The sequence below is a fragment of the Ochotona princeps genome, unplaced genomic scaffold, assembly GCF_030435755.1.
Source record: "Ochotona princeps isolate mOchPri1 unplaced genomic scaffold, mOchPri1.hap1 HAP1_SCAFFOLD_4360, whole genome shotgun sequence".
NCBI classification, from domain to species: Eukaryota; Metazoa; Chordata; class Mammalia; order Lagomorpha; family Ochotonidae; genus Ochotona; species Ochotona princeps.
In genome coordinates, this window is record NW_026697278.1 from 21,021 (window position 1) to 28,917 (window position 7,897).

At 50.6% G+C, this 7,897-nt stretch overlaps 1 pseudogene; it reads right to left on the reverse strand.

Moving 5' to 3' along the window:
• Window positions 1-3,059: 3,059 nt before the first annotated feature.
• On the reverse strand, window positions 3,060-5,106 carry LOC131478906 (uncharacterized; annotated as a pseudogene).
• Between the last annotated feature and the right edge of the window lie 2,791 nt (window positions 5,107-7,897).

Sequence of the window (7,897 nt, forward strand, 5' to 3'; positions counted from 1 at the left end):
AGCAGAGATGCGAGTTTCAGCCAGATTGCCACAAAAAGATCCACAACACAAAGCGAGCACTGGTATTCCCAGCTGTATGATTGAGTGCCTGTGAGACCAGTTACCGAATTATATACACTTTGTGCGAACATACCAGCTGCGAGACAACATACACAACGGACTGGGTGGCAAAACGTAGCCAGTCACTACAGATCCGCTGTTCGCAAAGAAAACGAGTTTTCACGTTTCGTATCTGTCGGCAGAGGGACCTACACGCTGTCATGGACCAATCAAGTGCGTTATACCCGCACGTTAATAGAGTACGATTTGAAAGGTAAAGGCGAAGTCACAGCCGGAAAAGAGCTGCTCGCTCCACTTTAGACACCCAGGCTTCAAGAGAAAAGAGCCTCGCCCTTCTTTGAAGGCAGATGAAGATCGCTTGCAGCTCTAGCGCACGAGACCCTTCGTCGGTTTGTATTCGGCCATATCCACGATTGGTGGTGAAAGCTCTTGTAAACAAGGTCTCAACGTTACAGGGATTCCCCACTCGTGTGCGGAGGCCCGACCTGTCTCATGTCAAGGGTCGTGTCTTGCAAAACGGGCACACGAACTTCGCATCTCCTTCCAAGCCACATATGTCATTTCAACAGCTTTGTGCCCCTTATCTGTTGCAATCAATCCAGCGTTCAAATGCGGAAGATTCTAGCTAGAGCATACGCTTGTCTATTCGCAAGATGTGCGCAGGGCGGGAGGAGCAACCACCCAGTCCGCACGCCCGAGGACGCGATCGCACGCGTGCACAAACTAGGGCAGACAGACACTCATACACCAGATCTGCGCATATATGTGCATGTACTGTTAGCCGCAGAGACGAAAGCCGGAGAATCTTACGTAGGTGATTACACAGGAAGGAACGATCTACTTGAGAGGACTAGTGTCAAGGCAGTGCAACTTTGTCGTGCACATGGAATTCGATGGTGGCTAGCCGGACAAGGGACCGGTCTCATAGGAAAATCGCGGAGGGCGCGCAGGCTCGCGATCAGGCTCCAAAAGCCCAGTAAGATACCGACAGAGCAGCACACGGGGGAAACTTGAGGGAAACAGGTAATTGATTTGGTAGGCTTTTCTCATTCCACGTATGGTGTCTACTCTTGCAAGGCTGTGCTCGTTCGCCACGAAAAGCGGAATCCCGGATACTCGTGCATCACACAATGTAGCCGTACAATCAAGCGTGCCTCACCTCCCATTCACGGCCTGATTACAATCACTGTGCTTCTACGGACAATATGCTGCTTTCGTCGCGCCTCCTACTATGTCTAGCGTATGGCCGAAGTCCTTAACGAAAGGGAGTGCTATAGTTGGATTGCACGCTGAGTCGCTGCGAAGTCGGTGTGAAGGCCCCTCTTGACTGCGCAGGCACACCAACACTGTATTGCCCGTCTATGGTTGACCATGGCAACCCCCAATCAATCAAGAACACATTGCGATTAGTAGGCTGCAACACATCGTCGCCAGCAGCGGTTTCCCGGGTAGCCCAGTTGGCCGGCAACCTCTGTTAGGAACTGCTGTTGAACAACTTACAAATTAACGTGTTCAAGGCTACACTAGGGTACTGTCGCTGCTGCGCTGCGCTAACACTTCCTGAATATAGGGGACGAATTGAAGGCGGCATTCTTTCTGAGAGGCCGCACTAGTTGAAGGTCATTTGTGGAACATTCCTAGTCTTCTGGTGTTCACGCTTTTGGACACTGTGTCTCTAAAGCGAGGATGGAAATTTGTGTAGCTAGGGTCTTCCGTCCTTTCATTCTGCTCAACGTCGCACGTGTCGTTCGGCGGCACATTTCCAGCTTGCACCTTAGAGTTCCCTCTGCCGGCCGCTTCTTACATCTCTATTCTCCTGAAGATGAATTGCTTGAGTTCGCGTGTCTCACAACAATGGACATTTTCCGTCTAGCACCTACATCTAGGGTGCGCTGAAAGTTTAGTCTACATGCTTTGCCGGCGTGGCTTCGTGGCATCTCTTTGTTCTGTGCAGGAGGTGGTTTGCGTTTGCAGTTCTTGGTTTCCACAAGAGACATCTTCTGAAGGCGTCAAATCTTCTCCGCTCCTCTTTGCCGTACGCGCTTTTACATAGCAGAACAGACCGCACAGTCAATACTCATGTATACGCAGGCGAATTCGTCACCTTTATAAGCAGTACTCTGTTGAGAGGCGTAGTACCGCCGTCTACATTCTCCCGTTCAACAGAGGTCAATTTCAAAACGTCATAAACTCATCAAAAACTGAGCGCATGCTGGTACAAGACCAGCAAAAGGCCATGCCTAACGGTCGCACATAGTGTGCTATTTTCTGACAACCTGCCGTACAAACGTCGTGGCTCAGGGGCAGGGAGCGCCATGGCACTGCTGAAGATTCCCGTCGCTTCTCGGGGCTCGGGGGTGTGCCCGCCAGAAGTAGCACGAACAGACGTCACCGAACTTCCGCCATCAGCCCGGTAGCAATTATATTGTCATGGATGTCGTGCGTTTCATCTCCACTTGTTGCAACGTGCTATTCCACGCAGGTGGGTATGCGTTATGTATATGTCAGTACCCGTCCCTGGCTAGATGATGTCCACATCTGCAAAGCTGTGAATATGTGTACGGTTTCAAGGGGAAACGCTTGCAAACTCCGGCGAGTGCATATAAACTGGTTTTTCGCTGTAGCTGCATGTCTTGTGAGGTGCACATGCACGGACACAGGGGCACAGACCATGATTCACGCGTATACTCTCTCATACACACACGCAAGTACGTGATCTCACCGGCGTATACAACAGCTGGGAGGCACACCTGCGGTGTCCCTGTAGCATGCTACTACGGAGCCGCAAATCATTCAAGTAAGTGCTACGGCATACACAGGGGCGCTCCACGTCACCGGTGTGAGGTAAGTCGGACAGCTGGTTCTCCGACTCTGTAGACGGCTTCGCTAGTGCCCTAGTTCCATGTTATCGAGTACGCATAGCCACGTGCTGGTGGCTCCTTAGGCTTCGGGCACGAGGGGGCTGAACCTAAGAGGAGAGGGATGACGGCAGCACTTTTCTATGTGGATTCCGAAGGGAAAGGACCAGACAAAAAGAGAGGCTCTTACTGTTCTGGCTGGCCAGTGATCTCGTCAAGGCTCATGCACTTGTTGACGAGAAAGGTCAGAATGATCCATGAGCTAAAACGTAACATAACACGTGACCAGTTGAGTTTCGTCATATGTGTGTGGTATGCTGCTGGAACGTTTGGAGGGTAAAGGCTGTCAGTCCTTACAAGTATATATGTAGAAGAAGTAGGCTTCAAAGAATGCCCGAATAGAAGTTTCACCGCTGCAGTTCGCATGATAGCACCAATTAGACTGGGACTTGATACGAAGTGACCTTATGACGCGTGGAGCTAGTAAATCGCACGCTATACTGACGGCGCGGCAAAGGACCACGTAAAACACTCGCAGAGTGTATGTCACGCCGGAGGATCATACTAAGGCTGGACAGCTGATCGTGAGCATGACCGGAATGAAGTGATACATGGATTTGCCTTTGCAGGCCAACGATGTATTTTGTGGCCATTCACCTACAGTGTAGATTACTTACGACGTTTTTGCATCTTGGTAATTGTAGTAATGGTGTCAAGCTCTTCTTTCGAGAGATTTTTTGACCTGCACACCCCCAGGTATGCACGATCAAGGGGTATGGAAACTTCTGGCATAACGTAGCGGCATATCAGCAACACAGAGAGTAGTATTGTATAGTCATGTCCTTGTCGACTTTATGTCGCCGAGTGACGAGAGCAAGAAGAGACAAAATAAAATATCATGATTCTCGCAGCCTTTCACGGATTCACGTGTATTCTTATCGGACATACTACAAGATCAAGCGTATACTACTCGATCGTGCTGGCCTTTTCTGCGGCACTCAATCCTGCTTGAGGTTGTCTTTTGCTTTCGCTTCGACCGGAAAGCAAGACTCTTACTCGGGAGGGAGTTCGTCGACGCTTATTTCTTCTGACTCGCCCTCAGTTTGGCCGACATGCGGAACTGGATAGATGCTGCATACGTGACAAGAGCGTACATCAAGAACGATTTGAACGAGCTACCTACCGAAAGGCATATACTCAACTGTTTCTTGAACTTTGCGTTTGACGTCTTCAGGAGACGTTTTCACGAGCGTCATGCTGAATCGATGGTGGCTGTTGTCTAGCGGATGGTTCACGTCTGCGAGTTGGTCTTTGTATAGTATTTTATCGCGCTGCACGAATTCCAGCACCGAAGGATGGTGTCCGTGCTTGAGCAGCAAGAAACCTGTTGTCTGCACGCAGGAAGAAGAACCAAATTTCGCACGATTACCCCGCTGCTACGCTCACTAAGCGAGAGTCAGTGGCCTATGTTGCAAGCTGTACACGTCTACAATTTGTACGGTGGTATATGCATCATCGTCTGCAGTCTCCAGTACTGTGCTAAAAGTAGAATTACAGCTCCTGGCGGCGCTTTCGGCATCATGTGGAGCACGTCGGCGAAGTCCAACACCGCCAGCAGGAGAAACACGATATTCACAAGGAAAGTTGCAAAATAAATCCCTTCGACCGTTTGATTACGTCGCCAAGCGCCCCAAATTCTGAAAAGGTCCACAGATGCTCCTGCATACTTTGATGCCACTCGGCGCACACGAGCAAGCCCCTGTTCAACTGAGCGGTTCGCAGCTGCTTTAAGGAACGCCGTATGCACGCACCACTTTGACACTTCGTCCGCTCGAATGCGGGCCGGTGCATGATTCACACCGCAGTGTAGGTCTAGTTTTCTAAACCCATTTGCAGACGGTCTGCAGGGAAACGCCCTGAGAACCTTACCCGAATAGGGCGCTGCCCGTGAAGAGAATGAGCTGGGACCACGAAACCGCGTGGAGACTTGGACGCAGATAGCCGTAGCAAAAGTAAAGCGCAACGCCTGTTAGAATTTGTATAAACGCGATCAAAAAGAGCCCCTGAAAAGTGATTAAGAGTGCTGATCAAAAGATGGCAGTATCAGAGAATGCGCGCGCCTCACATTCCGAATAGTAAGGCACCCAAAGAGGCTCCTGGCCTTCAGCGTGCTCCAGTAGCTCGCCATTGAGGCCTGTGCTGTGGTTTTCCCAGATAGTGAAGTTTAGCGGAGATCAGCCTGAGACGAAAGTCAGCCCGAGATAGAGCTGCTTTCTACACCTTCTGCGCTCTACCGGGGAATCTACACTACTCGGGAAGGCAAGCACGTGCAAACTAAGATAAGGTGATCGGGGGTGTTGCTCGACAACGTGCGTGGAGACATGAATTTAGGGGGGTACGCGATGCGTGTGACTCAGCTCGAGGCCTGGAAAAACAAGACACGGTGAATCACGGGGGTTCCTCGTCCCCAATGTGCGCGCGTGGAATGAAGGTACGTACGGGAAGCTGAAGCCGTTGGATGCATCGCGTAGAGACAGGGTAACCACGGGACCTCGATGAATAATCGCACTTCTGGAACGTTGTAAAAGAGCGCATAGGGGTGCGCTGAAGCCGGCGTATAGATGCTTCGGCGTGCCCACGCATACAAATTGCCGCTCGTGAGTATCTCTAACAGGCTATCGTTAAGTAGATTGGTGTACAAGCAGGCGTCCTACCGAAATCTTCTTTACTCAGGGTACACGTTAGTACTTTGCTTCTTTGGATGTTGCAGATCTATTCACAGTAACGAAAAAATGAGAAAAAGGTCGATCGCACCTAGAAAAGCTGATCACAGGATCCGGTAGGTGGCCACTTCGTTTGATTTCACATGAAAGCAAGCAGTCGGAGTGTAGGTGGAGGAAAGGGACTCTTGCGGGTTCCGTTGCACGAAACAAGCGTGCAGCCGTTGGCATACGTTTGGTGTATGTACGCTGGAGGCAGAGCTGCTATGCCGCAGGTTGCGCGACACGCACACACACTGGGCTCATCTCGTGATTGTTACTTACATTGTGCACACACTCATCTTCCTCACAGTAGGGGGCGACTGGGCAGCTACAAACGCAGAGATCACCATATTTGTACGTATGCGCGCGCCCAGATCCTGCAACGGAATTTTGCCTTCAAGAATAACTGTGTGCTTTGTAACCTGCGGACCCAATATGTCACAATTCACTTCGTGGACATCCTTCTGTATCGCTAGTTTTGTTACTTGGGCACCAAGGCATATAAGCAGAATGGCGTGGTGCGTTGAAAAGATCTGAGTCAGAAGCCCTTTCAGCCACCAGGAGAAGACCGTGTGACCGTAGTGGATCCCTATCTACATGCCGTCGTATCGGGGGGAAAATGTCAAGGTCCGCGGAAATAGTGCCAAAAAAGCCAAACTTAGGCTGCCACTAGGCAGTCAGGGGCACTACGAAACATTTTTAGAGCTGCCAAAAGCATATCCGGCTGTAATGGCTAAAAAGCATCACATGCATCTCGTCGTTGTTCGGCAACTTCAGATGCCTGCACCGGGAAAAATTGAATTATACAAATGCTGGGTTCTGCGAAGCGCAGGCTTAGCGCTGTAGGAATCAATGCCGACTTTCTAGGGGACGCTAGATGGACTGGTTAAGCGCTCCACAGAGGTTAGTTAGGCTCTCAAGAGCGGGCAGACCACACGCTCGCTGTCTTCGTGTATATGAGAATACTTGTAACATTACTGCCGTATGTTTGGATAAGCTCCTTCCTGCGTGTCAGCGACCGGTAGTGGCGGCGGGTGAATCTCACTGCAACGACAAAAATGAGCATTACTTGTCTCAGGAAATGCGCAGCCCCCTGCGTATCTGCTAGCGGCGGTTCACAAGAGCTATCTCCTGCGCACAAATACACCTCTCCTTGTGCAGCAGTCAGGACATCTAGGATCAAATGTGTTTCAAAGTAAAGATAAGGTGTGTGGATGCCGCTGCTGCTGCCTATGGGGCAATAGCCGCAGGACGCGACGAAGGTAGAGCTCAAAAATGGCAGGGCACGGCTGACTTCTTGCTATATGGCAGTGATTTGCAGAGCGCGACGACGAGGAGCACACTGCGCACACCACTGCACTCCTGCAAAGCATGTAGAGCAACGGCTGCGCGCTAGAAAGCTTCATTCCAAACCGACATAGCCGTGAACACCTGCATGCGTCCGTTCCACGCCATCGGCACGAAAAACGAAACTAACTGTAAAGTTTTCCTTATGCCGGTTGCCGAGGGAGACAGAAGAGTCATTCGTAGTAGTTCCCAGAAGGTGCTGGCGTCGTGGCGGAATTGAGAAGTCAACACACAATGCGGACTTGACTACTCCAACTGTCTACACTACAAAAATGAGAAGAATAGTTGTTGCTCTTCAAGGTTTGTGAAGTGCGCAGGCACAAACCACTCATTCAGATCTCTGAGCACGATTATGTCTGTGAGGCCTTCCTCCGTGGAAGGCTCCTCTAGGTGTTTATAGAACTTGTCGACAACAAGACTTGGCACTCTTTCAGGACGAAAGCGTACATCATCTACTTTACCGATTACGCAGTCTTCATCATGCTCTGTTTCTTTCTTGAGTAGTTCGCCGTGCGGCTTTCCTCCCCTCTGAGTGTCCGTGGTTTCGGGGCTTCGGTCCGCTCTGCGGTTTTTGTGTCGAAGCTGGCTGCTGTAGGCTCTGTACTGCGCAACGAGTGACCGGTATACAATGGTGTGCTTGCAGAAATCCTTCGGCCAAAACAGCATCACGCATCTTACTTTTCTAAGGCCCATGCGTTTGGCTAAAACTATGTAAATGCTTCTTGTCTGCCGTCGCATATTCTGAATATCAACAACGACGCTCTTACCAGCTCGAAGGGCAGCCTCACATGCACGAGTGCACTTCTGCTGTATGCGCAGCTCGTCCTGACAGATACTCACATAACCTTCGAAAAAGGTGCTCGCCAGTGT